This window comes from Spinacia oleracea, chromosome 5, assembly GCF_020520425.1.
Source record: "Spinacia oleracea cultivar Varoflay chromosome 5, BTI_SOV_V1, whole genome shotgun sequence".
Lineage (NCBI taxonomy): Eukaryota > Viridiplantae > Streptophyta > Magnoliopsida > Caryophyllales > Amaranthaceae > Spinacia > Spinacia oleracea.
In genome coordinates, this window is record NC_079491.1 from 85,656,821 (window position 1) to 85,675,881 (window position 19,061).

A 19,061-nucleotide genomic window follows, 5' to 3' on the forward strand; every position below is an offset into this window, starting at 1 on the left:
CCGGAAAGGTACTTAGGTATTTTGACGAACGAGAGCTATGAAGTTCTATTACTTGAAAGTGATGACGAGCCCTAGCTCCAAGCGATGGCAAGAAGCTATGCAATCTTAATTAGACTCCATGTCTGAAAACCAAGTATGGGATTTGGTCGATTTGCCAGATGGCTACCAAGCCATAGGAAGCAAATGGGTTTTCAAACTGAAAAAGGACAAGGATGGGAAACTTGAAGTTTTCAAAGCTAGATTAGTTGCAAAAGGTTACAGGCAAGTCCACGGTGTGGATTATGATGAAATCTTTTCACCAGTTGCAATGCTAAAGTCTATTCGGATAATGTTAGCAATCGCTGCATATTACGATTACGAAATATGGCAATCGCTGGAATATACGTTTTGATGAAGCAGTCAGTGTCTTTGGTTTCATCAAGAATGCAGACGAATCTTGTGTATACAAGAAGGTCAGTGGGAGCAAAATTGCTTTTCTAGTATTATATGTCGACGACATATTACTTATCGGAAATGACATTCCTATGTTGAACTCTGTCAAGATTTGGCTTGGGAAATGTTTTTCGATGACGAGCCCTAGGAGAAGCACAGTACATATTGGGCATCAAGATTTACAGAGATAGATCTAAAAGGATGATTGGACTTAGTTAAACAACTTATATCAATAAGGTGCTTGAGAGGTTCAAGATGGCAGACTCCAAGCGAGGCTACCTACCCATGTCTCATGGAATGACTCTAAGCAAGACTCAGTGCCCAAAAACACTTGATGAGCGTAGACGAATGAGTGGGATTCCATATGCATCATTGATTGGTTCAATAATGTATGCTATGATATGTACACGCCCGGATGTTGCGTACGCACTCAGTGCTACGAGCAGATACCAGTCAGACCCAAGAGAGGCACATTGGACTGCTGCCAAGAATATTCTGAAGTACCTGAAAAGGCACAAAGATGACTTCCTGGTCTATGGTGGAGATGATGAATTAATTGTTAAAGGCTATACGGACGCAAGATTCCAAACTGACAAAGATGATTTCAGATCACAGTCTGGGTTTGTCTTCTGCCTCAACGGAGGTGCAGTAAGCTGGAAAAGTGCTAAGCAAAGCACCATTGCGGATTGTACAACTGAAGCGGAGTATATTGCTGCACATGAAGCAGCAAAGGAAGCTATATGGCTAAGGAAGTTCATAGGTGAACTTGGTGTTGTCCCCTCCATTAAAGGACCAATAGCCCTATATTGTGATAATAACGGAGCTATTGCACAGGCAAAGGAGCCTAGACACCACCAAAGAGTCAAGCATGTACTTCGTAGATTTCACCTTCTACGAGAGTTCGTTGAAAGAAAAGAAGTCGAGATAAGCAAGATTGGAACTGATGACAACATATCAGATCCATTGACAAAACCTCTGCCGCAAGCGAAGCACAACTCGCACACTGCAGCTATGGGAATCAAGCATATTGGAGAATGGCTTTGATGTCCTTGTTTAATGTTTTAAAGTTTTAGAGTTTAATACTTTGTAAAATATTATTGGTTAATCATTCACAATAAATGAATAGAATTCATTTTTCCATTTAATTTGTGGTTTATTAAATGATGAGTCCCTTCAATTTGACGATATATTCAAGATAGACTGTCAGGACCAGTCATGTGACTAAGAAATGTCTATCAAGTGAACTTGAATGTCAAAAGTTGAAAATGGTCCCTGGCCGGAGTTTTCTATAAAGATGGACGCATAGAAAACGTTAGACGACTAGAATGCAAGATGACTAGTAGTTCTGTTTCTTGAACTATGTGGACATGGTAATGTCGTAATCATTTGCATAGATACTTACTTTGGGAAGAATAGTATCGGACAGACCTATGAAACTTTACTGTAAGAGATGAAAATCTGTCATAAGTAAGTTTCAATAAAATTATTAGACACCAAATCCTCAATACTTGAGTTATTTGAGATTACTTGTTTGAGAACTGCTTACTTTGACGTTGACCAACCGTCGCACCGTAAAAGGAGGCTATAAAGGCAACGCTCAGGTAATCACCTATCAAACGAATTCTAATCTCAAGATCGGAAGATTGGGATTGTCCTCCCATAAATCGGGATGAGATGCTTAAAAGTTGTACAAGGCCACTCGGAGAGCTAGAAACTGTAAAATGCATGGCCGTGCTCGGATGTATCATAGGTTATGATTACCTGTTTATTTGATCAGTTGAACTCTAAAACCGAGAAACACCTCTGGACGTAATAAGGATGACAACTCTTACCTTATGTTCAAGAGCAAGCATCGAGCGACAAAGGAATTAGGAAATGCACACTTGTCCCTAAGAACAAGTGGGAGACTGAAGGAAATAATGCCCTTGGTCCAAGTATGCATTTAATGTTAAGTCTAATAAATGCGGTTCATTATTAATTAACAAGTTAATAATTCAGTGAGATCAAGTGAGTTGAATGCCTAGCTAGAGGGCGCTTCAGTTCAAGTGGAATTAATGATATTAATCCACAGCTTACTCTTGACTGAACCCGTAGGGTCACACAAATAGTACGTAAACGGATCAAGTATTTAATGGAATTAAATACTCCATCTATGGATATTCGGAATCGACGGATCTTGGTTTCAATGGGAGCTGAGATCGTCAAAGGCAAGAAATGAATACTCCGGAAACGATGATATTGCCGGAAACGGAAATATGGATCGTATCGGAAATATAAATATTATCCAAGTCGTAGATGTTGCCGGAAACGGAAACATGGTACGTATCGGAAAATATTATCGGAAATGGAAATATTGCCGGAATCGGAAATATTACCGGAAACGGAAATATTGTCAGAATCGGAAATATTATCGGAATCGGAAAATAATTCCGGAAACGGAAATATTAAATATTTGTTCGAAACGAAAATTAATTCCGGAGTCGAAAATATTAAATATTGTTCGTATCGGAAATGAATTCCGGAATCGGGAATTTAATCTGAAGCGCGTCGTACGAATTAGCATCGGACGAGACTTGCTAGACGGAGGCTCAGCACGAAGCCAGGCCTACGCCCAGCAAGCCAAGCGCCCAAACACACGCTGCCAAACCGCGCCAGGCCCAGCGCAAGGCCAGGCCCAGCAAGGCATGGCGCGCGCGCGCGGGCTGATGCTCGTGGGCTGCGAGCAGCGCCAGCTCTAGTGGGCCGCAAGGCCTGCGCGGGTATGTGCGATGCTCGTGCTCGTGCAACGCTTGTGTTTCAATACAAATCCTAAATCTAATGGAATTTGTTCTATGATTAAATCCTAATCCTAATAAAGATAGAATTTGTTTAATAGAGTTTTAATAAGATTCTAATTAAATAAATTAGTATCCTAATAGGATTCCAAGTCCTTTTCCATAACTCTATAAATAGGTGCCTAGGGTCACATATTTACATCGAGGATTGAAGTATTCAAAGGTAAGATTTTCAAGCAAAAATCAGCCACAAACACTTGCCCTATTAGCCGAAATTTATAGTACCTTAAGGGCGATTCTAGTTGGTCAATCTTAAGGCGGATCCGGACGTGCTATGGACTATCTACGGAGGGACGACACTTGGAGTCCTAAAGACTTGTTCTTGTTCGGTTCGGGCGCAGCTAGGGAGGGCACGCTAGTGTATGCATCTGAATTATGCTAAATGATTATGTGTAAATAATATGTTTCCTGGCTTTATGGTTTTTCCGCATGATTTATGTTTATTCATATGTATCATAATGTAACATCGCAAAAACAAGAAAAAAACCATAATATAAGGCCCCTAAAATGCCTCATTCGTCATCATCGCCGGGAACAAATTCAGGAGAAGGACGTCCTTCCTTCAAGGCTTTCTCCACCTCCACCTGATAATCGATGAACTTCTCGAACCAGCTGAAGGGGCGCATATGGCCAAACTATGCATTCCAAGCAAGCTCAATGCCCCCTCGGATCGACCTTTCACCTAGCACGGCAGACTGGCTATGCACCTCTTTGGACGTAGCCACTTCCTTATGAGCCGCCTCCAGTTGTGCCTCCAAGTCCTTGAACTTGGCGTCAAGACGAGAAAACTCAGCCTTTTTCTCCTTTATCTTCTTAGATAGATCCTCAATCTGAGAAAAGTTCTGATCAATCTGTTCAAGACGCTGCTTATTTTTAGCACGTTGAGAAGCCAGGGACTTGGTCAGCGCGTCAATCTCCTCCCTCCTGTTGAGTCGAAGCTCCTCTAGTCCAGCAAAATGCTGATCGCCGCACTGCATAGCAAGAAGGCGGTGTCTAGCCTCTTCATGCACCAGGGAAGTGCGCCACTTCTTCAGCGAATCAAGCAGAATAAACATCTGCAAAACGGCAAGCGTAAATATCGAAACAAAAACGTTCTCCTAAAAGACAAGGCCAATAAAACTTACATCCAGCACAGAGGACTGTATGGCAGCAAGCTGAGTCTCGGCCGCCTCGGGGAGAGTCTCAGCATACTTCGGGGGAATAGCACTGCGCATTTGACTCATTATCTGTCTGCGGTCCTGAGAAGTAAACCGGCCTGAAGTAGGGATTTGATCCAACTCAGCATCAATGGCTTTCTGAGGGTCGGGTATTTCTATTGGAAAAACAACAGCCTTAGAATCTCTAGGAGAGACTATAGAACTGCCAAACGAAGAACGACAAGTGGTTACGATGTTGGAGTAAAACTTACCACCCGAATTCCTAGCCCTCTCCGCCGCCTTCAGAAGAATGTTCCGGCGGACGTCTTCTGGAATTCCCTCAAGTGGATCATGTGAGGGGGTCGAAAAAGCACGAGGCTAATGCGTGACCTCGTCCCTCGTGGGTGTGACGTTTCTTTCTGTGAAATCAAGTGTAATTGGATTTCCTGTGAGTTTACACCCAATTGACTAGTAATATAGGAGTCGCCATTCAGTTTTTAACGACAATGAGAAAAACTGACAAAACCCGGTTATCGTGACATAAAGGGAGTGCAATTATGTTTGACCATGACGGCCGTAGGTTCCCTTGTGATCCCTGGTGTAGGGATCTCTCAACATACACCCGCAAGGTAGAGATTGAGGGTTCGGGGGACTGTAACTACCGAGAGGAGTACTCGCTCTTTGATAACTCCAGAGGCAGGATATCCTTACTAGCTCAGCATAAATAATTGAAGGGACATGCGTTAACTATTAAACTAATGTGAGTTGATTTTAACAATATGCAACATATAATACTAGATCGATCGCGATTATCTGATTTAGATTGTTTTAAGGGACCTAGCATGATAATCCAATTTCCCAACATATTATCTTTATTAGGCGTGATAGAACAATCAGATTTGATTAGTTTAACAGTTCATAAAAGGGCGAGGAAAGCAATTAAATCATGCGAAGGGGCACATTACGACGCACCCTTGAGAGGTGCGTCATGGTTCTCAGAAAACTATTCACTTTGACTTTGCTATTTCTCCTTTTATTTAACGAATCTCAAACTACGGGACAGGATACGTTTTGTTCGATTTTTGGATCGATTGCGACATAACACGGGATCGATTTCGCAGCGTGAGGCTTAGGCTTAGGGGTTGGAGTCAATACTCAGAATATGAATTGTATGTTGTGTTCACGTCGAATTTGGGGCTGTATTTGCAGGGAAGAGTTCGTGGAAAGATAGAATTGTAGAGCTCTAATCCAAGAAGAATTAGGAGAGAGCACGTCCCAGGTATTTTCAGCGCCCAGGGCTGGGCGCCGAAGATTTCGGCGCCCAGAGCCAGGCGTTGAAAATAGGGTCTGGGCCGCTTTCCTTGTCAGATTTGGACTCTTAGAATTCGGATGTTTGAGACTTATTCGAGTCTTTTAGCGCGTATTAACTTTATGACGGAATGCGTCTGGGCCCGTTACGAACTCTAGGCTCGTTAGGATTTTAGTTAATATGTAACTCTTATTTTCGAATCATATTAGGAATAGGATTCCTCTTGTAATTTCTATCTCATTTAGGATTTATGTTGGAGTGCAACACCTAATTCCGACAGGTTTCTATATTTTATGATTTGCCACTTTTAACAACTACCCATTACGGCGGTTACTATTTGTAGCAGGTTTCCATAAATAACAGGCTTCTATAAATAGCAGGTTTCGGGTGAAATGAAAAGGGTGATTGAGATTCGTTATTTTATAGGAGATGCGTTTTCAAGTGGAGATTTTATGTTCTCATCATCGAACCTTCCCTTTCGGGAATGGGGACAAAAGTAGGTGTCTACAGTTAGCCCCCACTTTGACTGAGTCTTGGAGTAAGACGATGGTCAAAGTATTAGACGGAGTGCGTCACACAAGCCATGGTGACCTGTTTTGCGAGGGTCTCACGAGCCCCCGAGTGATAACATTTGACTTAAGGGTCATCACTTGAAGTGTCGACATATCCCTCACGTGTCACTGGGATTTATCAACGGATAGTATAGAAACTCCCTCACTTTGTCATTGGGAGTATCTAAAGATGCGTAGAAACTACCTCACTTTGTCATTGGGAGTAGCTACAGATGTTTTCGAAATCAAAGCTATAAAGTGTAATTGGGCCTGGCCAAGCCCAATCACGAGGTAAAAATGTTTTTAAAGATTCTCATTTTCAGAGTTAGCTAAACGAGAAAACCCCCTTGTTTTTATGGGACGTAAAACGAAGGAAAATCCAGCACATCGTTCTTTTGTGGAAAAACGGAAAACCAATCCTTTAATTTTTCGAAAAAAAGGAAAACTACTCACATCGCTTTTTTTTGGAAAAACGGAAAACCAATCCTTTAATTTTTGGAAAAAAGGAAAACTACTCACATCGCTCTTTTTTGGAAAAAACGGAAAACCAATCCTTTAAAAAAGGAAAACTACTCACATCGTTCTTTTTTGGAAAAACGGAAAACCAATCCTTTAATTTTTGGAAAAAGGGAAAACCAGAAAAAGTTATCGCTGCAGCGACTAACGACCTGCGCGGTTAGTGGCGCAGACCCCGCCGGCTAAAGATGGCGAGCCTGTCCACTAAGGGTGGACACCCCGTCCGATAGAAGTGGACGAATCTGTTTTGAAATTTGAAAATAAGGACCTACGCGGTTTGTGACATTGACCCCGCCGGCTAAAGATGGCGAGCCTGTCCGTTAAGGGTGGAAACCCCGTCTGATAGAAGTGGACGAGTCTGTTTTGAAGTTCGTTTGTGGTGTTTTGAAAATAAGGACCTACGCGGTTTGTGACGTAGACCCCGCCGGCTGAAGATGGCGAGATTGTTTTGAATTTGAAGATTTTATTTTTCGAAAACTGAGGACCTGCGCGGTTAGTGACGCAGACCCCGCCCGCTGAAGGTGGGCGAGCCTATTTTGTTTTTTGAAGAATTTATTTTCTTTCGAGGGATGCTCGGATTTAGTTGCAACCTGAATGTGGGTTGACAACGTGCTTAGACGGACCATTGTCTCGTGGTCATCATCTTTCATGGTTTTGAGCTAGTCTTTACGGCTCAATTTAACCACTACTTGGGTCCTTGATTAGGGGACTATGTATAAGTATCAACGGCGACCTTTGTCTTGAGGTCGTAATCCGGTTTTATCTTTTGAGGTATCCAAACACGGGACTTCGTACATCGTAGTCTGGGAATATTGTTTTAACTTTTGCAAAATATATATTTTCCTTCGCGCCCCCAAGCACTCGTGCTTGACGGTCATCTCTTGTCAAAGAGGTTCCTTGGGGATAAGCATTTTGTGATGTCCTTGATCGTGTTTGGGATCGTGCTCGTAAGTGCGAGCGATCTTTGTAGTGGTGTGCTACTCCTAACAAAGCCGTGAGGTGCGACCTTCAGTAAAGAAATCGGCAATTTTTGAGTCGAATGGATACGGCAGGGCCCTATAGAAGTCAGGAGCCTTTTTGGGTCTGGGATCATTTTCGGCGCCCAGGCCTGGGCGTTAAAGATTTCGGCGCCCAGCGCTGGGCGCTGAAAATGAGTTCTGGCGAGGTTTCTTGATGACACAGTTGGCCTCTTGTTCGTTCGTTTTTTTTTTCTTTTCGCGCAGACTATCCCATTTTGGAACGAACCGTTCATTTGAGATCACCATTGATTGGTGAATAATTATTTCTCGAGAAACCGTAGCCTAATAGTGGACCAACGATGTTTATTATTTCCTTATTCGTTCGCCATTTCTTAGCTTAGAACGATTGTGGGATTAATCTTCAACGCCCAAAGTCAGGCGTGGGATTTGGCGTCGGAGTTGATTATTGGGCAAATCTGCCTCTTTTCCGTTCGCTTATTTCACTTGGAGATTCTACGTATTTTCTTCTCTTTTGTTTTTCTTTATTTTTTGAATGTAGAATTTTATTAGGGATCACAATGAGCTGAGTGATCGTGATGATTTCTCGAGAAGCCGTAGCCGATTGGTGGACTATGGTGTTTGTCGTTTTTGGGCGATTATTTAAAGGAACTGTCGCTCTTAAGGCGTGCAGTTATTGCAATAGTTGGGCGAGTCTATATGGCCCGAGGAACATACCTTGAGGCGTATATTTTTTATCGCTCTGTGTTGTATATATTTTTTTCTTTCGAACGTGTTCGTGAATGTTCTATACTTAGGATGATGATATGTTTGTGCGAACGAGCGTTCATAGAATGGCCGTTGCGTGGGGTCCTTTTCTCAGTTCGCTTGAATCATTTTTTTTGAGCAATGACTGACGTTGAATAGTTTGCTTAGAAGCTTGATAGGGTTCAGGCCCATTCATGAAGTGGGCTCAAGCATCGTGCCCTTTTTTATCGTTCAAACATTTGCTTTAAGACCCCTTTTTTTTATTTTGCTATGGTCGTTTCGTAGCTTGGAGCCCCCAAGTATGCATGTTGGGATGCTTCCTTTTGGCGTACGATTTTTGTAGGTTCTTTCGAGAAAGATGCCTTGGGGTTCCGCTCGTGTAGGTGCGAGCTATCCCTTCCGTGGTAGGTAATATTTTGCTACCTTTAATCCTTAATGTAGGAGTCGTGTGGCTTGTATTTTGGGCGATAAGTAGTCTTTGCCTCTTACTCTTGGTCGTGCCCGCATTAGTGCAATGTGCCTTAATTTTTTTTAGACTTGTACTGTGGAATGGTTGAACTTATGGTGCAACGTAGGCTTGCGTGGCCTAACAGCGTGTCTTAGAACATTCCTCCAGGCGTTGGGATATCATTATTATTTTTTGCATTGGAGTACTTCATCACGCCTCGTTCAGGTGTTCGAACAAATGTAGCACCTTCTACGGGGTGTGCACGGCTTATTACTTCGTTCGATGCGAGGATTCATAGATGTTCCTTTATTTTTATTTTCTTATGCTTGATTTTTCTTTCGCTTTTGCTTTGAAACGGCGTAGACTGTGTAACGGGCGCTTGTAGGGCGAGCGTTATGTGCAGTAGTTTGATCGGAGTTTTGGTGACTCGCGATTTTCAGTTACCCTTGATAGTGAGGTGACTTTATATCTTCTAAGTAGTGCTTAGAATTTGGGGGGGGGGGGGGGGGGGGGGGGTTGTAGCCATTCTAAGGTTCGTTTTACACGATTGACCTTAGGATTGTGCCCCTATGACGTGTGTATAGCATTAGCGTCGAGGATTTGCGATAAAATCGTCATTTCGAGCATTTTTAGAGTGTTTTTCTCAAGCCCTCAATTGTAGCTACGGGATTGGCTTGGTGCTATAATGCTTGGCATACGTTTTTATGCATTCATGGTGACACGGATCATGAATAGTTTGAACCACACTCGTTTAGTGCGCGGTATGTTCGAGTATTGATTTGCTACATCTCTTGTAAATGTCGTATTGTGCGACATTGCCATGGTCAAGGTAGTCACATGTTGAAGTGTGCCTTGCCCAAAAGTTAGGTGCCTTTCTTTACCCAAAATCATATTTAGAAATCTTTTTGACTTACTTGCAACATCGAGATAAACGCATACTTAGCTTAAACCAACGACACTTTATTATGTTCGAAGAAGTCTTTGAAAATTATTTGAAATCCGAGTCCTACTGTGTACAATCCGAGGTGTCCTAAGTAGGTTGACTTATAGAAGGGTTCGTACATGATTACATGAGTGAATCAAAATACTGTTACGATTTTTGGAATGTTGTCTAAGGATTTGCTGGAAGCTAGGGTACAGGTGTCAAGATATTACTTGTGCCCGTTTGGCATATGCTTTTAGGCTTTTAGGGCCATCTTTTCCAGAATTGCGGGAATATAAACCGTTTTCAAATTGACTTAGATTTACTTGGTGTATGTCTGCAAAAAAGGTCAAGGTATACTTAGTTCTTTCCCTAGCTCTTTCATTTCAATTTTTAGCCCCCAGTTGCTGTTATGTCTTCCCATTAATGATGCTTTCAGATTCCGATTTTTAGATGCCCGTGTCATGCGTCTGAGTAGGGTGAGCCTTGGTTAAGTGCCAAGTCCTATTGACAATGATTTTTTTTCAAAGGGGATTAGCAAGCATTTGAATTACCATGAACGGGTGCCCTGCGTTCGAAGGAACGATGGGGCGATGCCGTAGAACAATCCTCTTTATTGCAAGCTTACTGCCTTTACGACTTGTTGGCGATTATGACTGTGTCTAGCGGTGAAAGAAGGTCTTTAAGCGAACGACTATGTCTCGTGGTGAAAGAAGGTCTTTAAGTGAGTTAGTTCGCTTTAGGGAGGGTCAAGTCGAGTACTTTAGAGGTCATGGACGCTTGCGCTAGCCCCCATTCAATTGAGGCAAAGCGATCTTTTGAGTCTTGGCTAAGTGCCTAGGAGTGTGAGTGCTCCTTCTGGCAAGGGTACGTGCCATTATTATTTTTCGATGTGTGCTCGTTTTGGAATCTTGATGACTTGGATTCTTCCTTTGACTTAAATTTTTCTTTCGACTTGGGTTGCAAGTAATTAAATTTCAATAAGGGACTCTATTTCTTATTCTTGTTATTCTATACGCTCTAACATTTTTGCAAATTGGTTGGACCGAATCATGGATTGCCTACGTATCCGCCTTAAATAGATTTAATTTGGAATCAGGTCTTGCGTAGTTCTTAGCCTAGAAAATGGTTTCTTAGAATGCTGATTTTAAACAAGTACGTTCGAGTGGAATCGTAATGTTTGAAATAGGGTGAAATAAGTGAAGTTTATTATTATTTTAATCTGTCGCTTTGCCGTAAGCCAAAATTTTGTTTTATTTTTTTAAGTACATGTATTTGCACAAAAATCTTTTCATGTGTTTTTTGGTACGTATATCTGAATACGTGTTGTACCCCTCCAAGTGTTCGTTATTTTTCCGTGCATGTGCGGATAAAATGACGAGCACTTCTGGACAAAATTTGGCAAGCAGAGAGATTCGGCGCCCAGGCTGGGGCGTTTAGGATTTCGGCGCCCAGCTGTGGGCGCTGATAATGATTTTTGGGCGGATCTTTTTTTTTTGGTGCGCTAAATGCTTCTTTTTCTTTTTAGACGAACTTTTAAAGGCGCTTTGCAAAGTTTGCTTTTTTATTATTTATTATTTTTTTTTGTACTTTTCATTTGTCTTCTTTTTTTATTCGTGACTCAAGACGGTTTGAAAGATGGGTTGAATGAGATAGGATAATTTGTATAGGTATTGGTCAAGCACGAGGATTACATCAACCAAGGCCAATGAATAGCATAGGGACGGCTCAAGGATGTATCCAAATAAGTTATATGGTCATTATACTAATGGTGGTGTAATAATGGGTATGACGCACGTGTCAATGGCCGTACGTGGTTTGCAGTTGATAACAAGTTCAAGAACAAGAGTCGAGTTAATGGTTTCTTGGGTTATGGCGATGAGAACATGGATGGGTTAAATGAGCTGAACAGGGGCCCCAGAGCGAAGGCGTCTAAGAACATAAGGATTGGAAAGGGTAGACATCGTAGAACTTTATGTAGTTTTTGTGACATGATTTGGATTGGTTGACTCAATTCTTTTCCTTCGTTTACTTGGGTAAATTTCGCACTTTGGGAGGTACGGGCTAAGTATTTCATGGCTTGCTCTCTTTGCTCTCCCTTTTCTCTTTCTATTTTCTCTTTTTGCTTGGGATTTCTCCCCAACATTATTTTTTTATTTAGGCTAAAAGGTGGATGGTTGTGGTCTTTGAGTCACGAGGCGAGACTGAGTGGGCCTCGTTTGGTAGGCCTATAGTGGACCTTTAACTTTAGTAGGCCTAGGGTGGACCTTTAGCTTTAATAGGCCTAGGGTGGACCTTTTAATTGTCTTACTTTGCAAGCGTATTTAGTCGTTTCTTAAAATGTGCAAATAGCGTAGATTCAGAATGTTATTTTTACCTTAATAAAATTTAACGAAAGAATCACATCGAAAATATTTTTTTTTTCTTCTTTTCAGATTCCAGTTTCCGGGATTAAACTGGAAGTTGTGATTTAGACTCGAACTTTCATTAATCTTTCTGATTATAACCCATGTATGAACACAAGGAGGTGGCCTAGACTCGAAATAATGACGTGGCGTAAGCCTATAACACTTGACCAAGCGACTCTCAGACTTAGGCTAATTGGACCATAACTTTCGTTGGTTGACACTTTAGATTTTAACCCTTGGGTGTTCATTTGTCATGCGCCATTTTGCTTAATGTTGGCAAGGTAGTTAGTTGGGGTGATCGAATTTTTATTTTTGCAAGACTAGAATCATTAGTGCGGCTTCCCTCTTAGTGTGTATTGCTTTACCCCAATGGTATCCTTATGGCATGCCGACTTGGATATTTTCATGGTTCGTCATGTTGCATTAATGGAAAATCTTTTAGTCCGTACTAGGAGTATTTCAAGGAGCGAGTGGCTCGAGAGGACTATGATAGTCGTGACCCAATGTGATCATAAGCCTTGAGGCCATTAATTTTTGCTAATGGTATTGACACCTTAGGTTCACTTTGGGGGTTGTGCGACTATGGGGGAATGATTTTCAGAATGTGACTGTTTCCATTTTGCAAATACTATAATATATTCTTTTTATTGGTGAGAGAGAGTATTGAGGCCGTAGATTCTTAGCAAGGGATGACAATTACATATGGGTGCTTATTGATTTAAATGTTAGGAAGGGAGACTCAATATGGTTTAACCTTTTAACTTGCAGAACGACACCAAGCATTAGGACCGATTCTATGGATAAGACAACTAAGACTTAGGATTTAGATTGTACTTTGGCATAGCCTAGTCTAGACTCGGATTTATTTTTTATTCGAACATTATTTTTCCTTGAAGACTCTATTTGAACATTATTTTTTGAATACTTTGCCCATGTGACATTCAAGGTCATTTAATTAGCATGCTCGGTTTTGGAGCCGAACATTGTCGTCATAGGAGGCCTAACAACGACACAAAGAGTTATTTTTTTTTTTACAAGTCGCTTTTAGAATCGAGTGCCTTTTCATATGCCCTCGCAGCAATTTTCACGAATTTTCTTTTACTGCTACGTATACTTTATGTGCGGGCACCGAGGCTGCTATGCCTGACCAAAAGGCCAGGCAGCAACTTCAGCGCCCAGCGTAGGGCGTGAGAAATTTTGGCGCCCAGCCAGGGGCGTTGAAAATGCGTCCCTGGCTGGTTCTCGTTTTCTGTTTGCCTCTACTTTTTGTTTATGCGACTTTGATTTTGCGTGCTTGCCTAATAACGTCCTTTACGCGTTGTGCAGCGTTTATGGGATTCGTTACAGGCCATCCCGAGCGTCGCTTATTTTTGTGGCGATCGTTCGGGTTTGCGGAACACGTATCTTGGTATAACTCTTTCGCCAATTGGTTTATGAATGTTTGGGCAATTGTTAAGGTCGTTGGTTTTCTAGCATTATATGTCACACAAAATCACATAATTCGCTACACATAACTAACATTACATCATGAGGTAAAATAATAATATGTCATATAGTTTATGATAGGCTTCTATGGGTAGTATTTGCGCCGGCTTGGTACCGCTTCTATCGCAGATCCAACACATGCCCCGGTCAAGGTAGTGCCTTCAACAGACGAATTTCACCCAAGAGGCCAATCACGATGTAAGCCAAGGGGGCATGCACCAATGAGAGGGACCTAGTGGGCGAGCGATTGGGTTTGGGACGGGTGTACTACTAGCGAAAGTGCCGAGTGGACAACATTCGAAGCGTATGCACCCCCCGGTTGGCGATGGGTATCCTTAGTCCTAACTCCCTAAGGGAGCCAAGATTCGTTATGCGGTTCTGCCCGTTCACATTAATATGCTGATTTCAGGTCGTCCCAACTTGATGGGGAAATAAACGTGGGGTAGGATCGTTTCACCCTTCGGCTATTTTGATTACCTACGAGCACGACTATTTCCTTCACTATCCCTAGTGGAGTCGCCACTCTGAGGGGGTCGAAAAAGCACGAGGCTAATGCGTGACCTCGTCCCTCGTGGGTGTGACGTTTCTTTCTGTCAAATTAAGTGTAATTAGATTTCCTGTGAGTTTACACCCAATTAACTAGTAATATAGGAGTCGCCATTCAGTTTTTAACGACAATGAGAAAAACTGACAAAACCCGGTTATCGTGACATAAAGGGAGTGCAATTATGTTTAACCACGACGGCCGTAGGTTCCCTTGTGATCCCTGGTGTGGGGATCTCTCAACATACACCCGCAAGGTAGAGATTGAGGGTTTGGGGGATTGTAACTACCGAGAGGAGTACTCGCTCTTCGATAACTCCAGAGGCAGGATATCCTTACTAGCTCAGCATAAATAATTGAAGGGACATGCGTTTACTATTAAACTAATCTGAGTTGATTTTAACAATATGCAACATATAATACTAGATCGATCGCGATTATCTGATTTAGATTGTTTTAAGGGACCTAGCATGATAATCCGATTTCCCAACATATTATCTTTATTAGGCGTGATAGAACAATCAGATTTGATTAGTTTAACAGTTCATAAAAGGGCGAGGAAAGCAATTAAATCATGCGAAGGGGCACATTACGACGCACCCTTGAGAGGTGCGTCACGGTTCTCAGAAAACTAACCACTTTGACTTTGCTATTTTTCCTTTTATTTAACGAATCTCAAACTACGGGACAGGATAGGTTCTGTTCGATTTTTGGATCGATTGCGACAGAACACGGGATCGATTTCGCAGCGTGAGGCTTAGGCTTAGGGGTTGGAGTCAATACTCAGAATATGGATTGTGTGGTGTGTTCACGTCGAATTTGGGGCTGTATTTGCAGGGAAGAGTTCGTGGAAAGATAGAATTGTAGAGCTCTAATCCAAGAAGAATTAGGAGAGAGCACGTCCCAGGTATTTTCAGCGCCCAGGGCTGGGCGCCGAAGATTTCGGCGCCCAGAGCCAGGCGTTGAAAATAGGGTCTGGGCCGCTTTCCTTGTCAGATTTGGACTCTTAGAATCCGGATGTTTGAGACTTATTCGAGTCTTTTAGCGCGTATTAACTTTATGACGGAATGCGTCTGGGCCCGTTACGAACTCTAGGCTCGTTAGGATTTTAGTTAATATGTAACTCTTATTTTCGAATCATATTAGGAATAGGATTCCTCTTGTAATTTCTATTTCATTTAGGATTTATGTTGGAGTGCAACACCTAATTCCGACAGGTTTCTATATTTTATGATTTGCCACTTTTAACAACTACCCATTACGGCGGTTACTATTTGTAGCAGGTTTCCATAAATAACAGGCTTCTATAAATAGCAGGTTTCGGGTGAAATGAAAAGGGTGATTGAGATTCGTTATTTTATAAGAGATGCGTTTTCAAGTGGAGATTTTATGTTCTCATCATCGAACCTTCCCTTTCGGGAATGGGGACAAAAGTAGGTGTCTACAGATCAATTGTCGTCTTAGCTCTTTGGGAACTACGAGAGGCAAACTCCCCAGCATTGGGAGTGTCTTGGGCAAACACCCTTTGACGCGCAGGGGACGCCTTCGACGCCTTCAAGGCTGCTGGCTTGAAGGAAGGTTTTCCTGTGCCACCAGCCTTACGCTTAGAGGGTAGCGCCGCGATCGTGACGGCTTTCCTCGAACCCTCGAAAGACCAAACCACGTCAGTTGCAAAAACTGAAGGAAGTCACATACTCCGGAAGGCTTGAGCAATACCTTCTTTTCCTCCGTGGGAGGGTTAGGTTACCGAACGGCCTGTGTAACACCATAATAATTCCTCGTTTTTATAAAATCATTTTCCAACTTAAAATAAAGGAATTACTAAAGCATTACCGCCACCGTGATAACGGTTAAGGCTATTACCAGAATTACGCAGCGGAATTAAATGTCAACTAACTTTTTAAAACCATAATTAATGAAATATTTAGGCCTCCTACAATTTGGAACCATAATGGCCCAAAAACCAAAGTATAAATAATTCAAACATTTCAAACATAATTAAAATATTATTAAATAGTACAAGATACGAAAACATGCAACTCTCTCGATCATCCCAAGCCACATGATTCCGATCTACCAACCTGCTATATTATTCTACTCCCCAACAATGCAAGTGCAAATGATGGATCATCATAGGGTCATTAAGGCAAAGGCCATGACCAAAACACACAAAGCACGTAGTCAGCAAAAGCTGAGTACTTACAAGCATAGAGTAAATGAAACTAAAACATGCATCACTCACTAAGTACTAATCAACATGCAAAAGCCATATAATAATTAACAAACAATCATGCCATACAAGACTCGACTCTTGACTCGACTCTTGACTCACAATTTAATTAGAATAAGCTTCGAACGGGCCAAAAGAAAAATCCACAAAGGGAAAAGGTGATGGGAGCCAACCATACACCAAATATAATAATAATAAAATCGGGCCATACCGAGTGTCGGGCCATACCGACGGAATTCCTGCGCATAATATAAATGAAACAACGTCTTGTATCATTAGTAGGAGTACGAGCTTTCCGGCAAGACTCCCCCCATTGTTCATACTCAAGGTATATACGTTCCAAGAGTTTTGAAGCTTGTTCCGGTTGCACTTTACGTTTATTAATATTTTAATAAAGGCGAACTCAAGACTCGACAACATGCATACATACAATTAACAAACAACAACCAAAACAATCTTATTTTAATTGCTTTAGGACTTGTGATCAACCAAGCAGACACTTGTGATATTACTACCATGTTCCTCCTCACCAAAGTGAGACTCCACATCATGCACATTAACATGAGGGTTGTGCCCTTGCACGACATATCCTAATTCATTTCATACATAGTATTCCCAACTGAACCCTACATGTGCGGTGGCTTACGTGAGCTAACCCTTCACATGTGGTAAAATAAATAGTACAACGAGGTACAAATAAATGGCTCAAAGTATGCTAGACATCCCTTACAATAGCATACAAATAAATAATCCATCCCTTGCATGTGAAATAAACCATACATGCATAAATATGGAACAACATGATTGACAATGGAATCCATACTCATAATAATTTCAACATGCTTGTTCAACCAACAATTCAATAATTCCAATAATCTTAATCCACATGATCGTTCACCAAAACATATATGAATCCACATAATATAATTCACATCATCAACAATCATTTAATGTCATTGACAAAAAGGTGTGGTCGCCCTAGACTTGTACGTACCTTGAATACCTAAGCGTAGGGGCCACTTTGCAAAAACGAGCACTCAACTAGAAATCACCTCCTATCATCAAAATAATGAAACTTAAATTATTTCCATGTTCATTAAATTTCAAGCAACTTTATAAAAATTAAAACCTCCTTTAAACTTTAGAATTCAAACGTTTTTCAATAATAAAATCGTCTCAATTTGCAAAATCAATCCCTAGTACAAAAATATACTTTTTCCGTCTTAAAAATCAATAAAAATCAACACTTTAAACCTTTATTCAAATCTGAAAATATAATTGATTATCATAATTAAAATCATCACCTAATTATGCTAATCAATTGACTCATTAGGTCTAGGTTAAAACCCTAACTTGAAAATCCCAATAAAACTAGTTTATTATCATAAAAATCAAATGCTTTATTAAATAAACAAATCTGAAAATTCATCCTTTGATAATTAAAACAAACCTAATAAATCACAACACACAAATCCTCAAACCACGGTATTCATAACCGGTTCCCAGCATTTTAATTACTCAAAACAATATTAATATAATAATTTAAAATACGGAATTTAAATAGAATAGGTAAGGAAGAAGAGAATTATACCAATCCGGACTATAGCACGGAACAACCACAAATTAATGTGATTGGGCGAAAAGAATTGAACGAACGAACGAACAACACACACACACACACACTCGACGTGCGTGCGCTCGGGCGAGGGGCAGGCTCAGCAGCGCGCTGGGGCGCGCGGGACGGATGGGCGAGGGCGCGAGCGCTGGGCTTTGTGCGCGAGAGGGAGATAGAGAGCAGGGGTGTGCGGTGCACACGAGCAACAACAACACAACAGCACAACACCAGAAGCTATGCGTGCTGGCTGGGCGGGCTGCGAGAGAAAGAGCGAGAGACAAGGGGGTGTGGGCGCTGGGCGCGCGCGAAGAGGGAGCGAGCGAGGGCGAGAGGGAGTGCAGCGCGGGGCGCGATACACTCGAAGCCACAGGGCAGCGCGCGGTCGTGAGGCCGAGCACGCGAGGGCACGAGCACGGTTTGCGTGCGTGTGGACGAGAGAAGAGAGGGAGAGGAGTGTTGGGCAAGCAAGGCAAAAATAGGGTTTATGAATTTTAGGGGCTCATTTAATGATGGGGGAGTCCTATTTATAGGCTCCCTAATCCCTTGATGGGCTAGGCTTAGGATATTTGAGTTGGGCCTAGGAATTAAATGAATTGGACTAGCTTAGGATTTAATTTAAACTCTTTGGATTGGGCTCGATAAATAAAACGAATTGGACTTTTTGTTTAAAACCCGAAGCTTTAAAAATCATTTGCAACTCATTTAATTTCCCGACTCAAGAATTAAATTCGTTTCGTAATTAATTAAAATAATAAATATTCTAATTAATTAAAATACATTACATGCAATGCGTTTAAATATTATTTAAATGATAATAAATCGTAAAATGCTTTATAAATATAATAAAATATACTTATAAATATTATAAAAATACGAGGTATTACAGCCTGCTCCGGGACGGCCTGCTC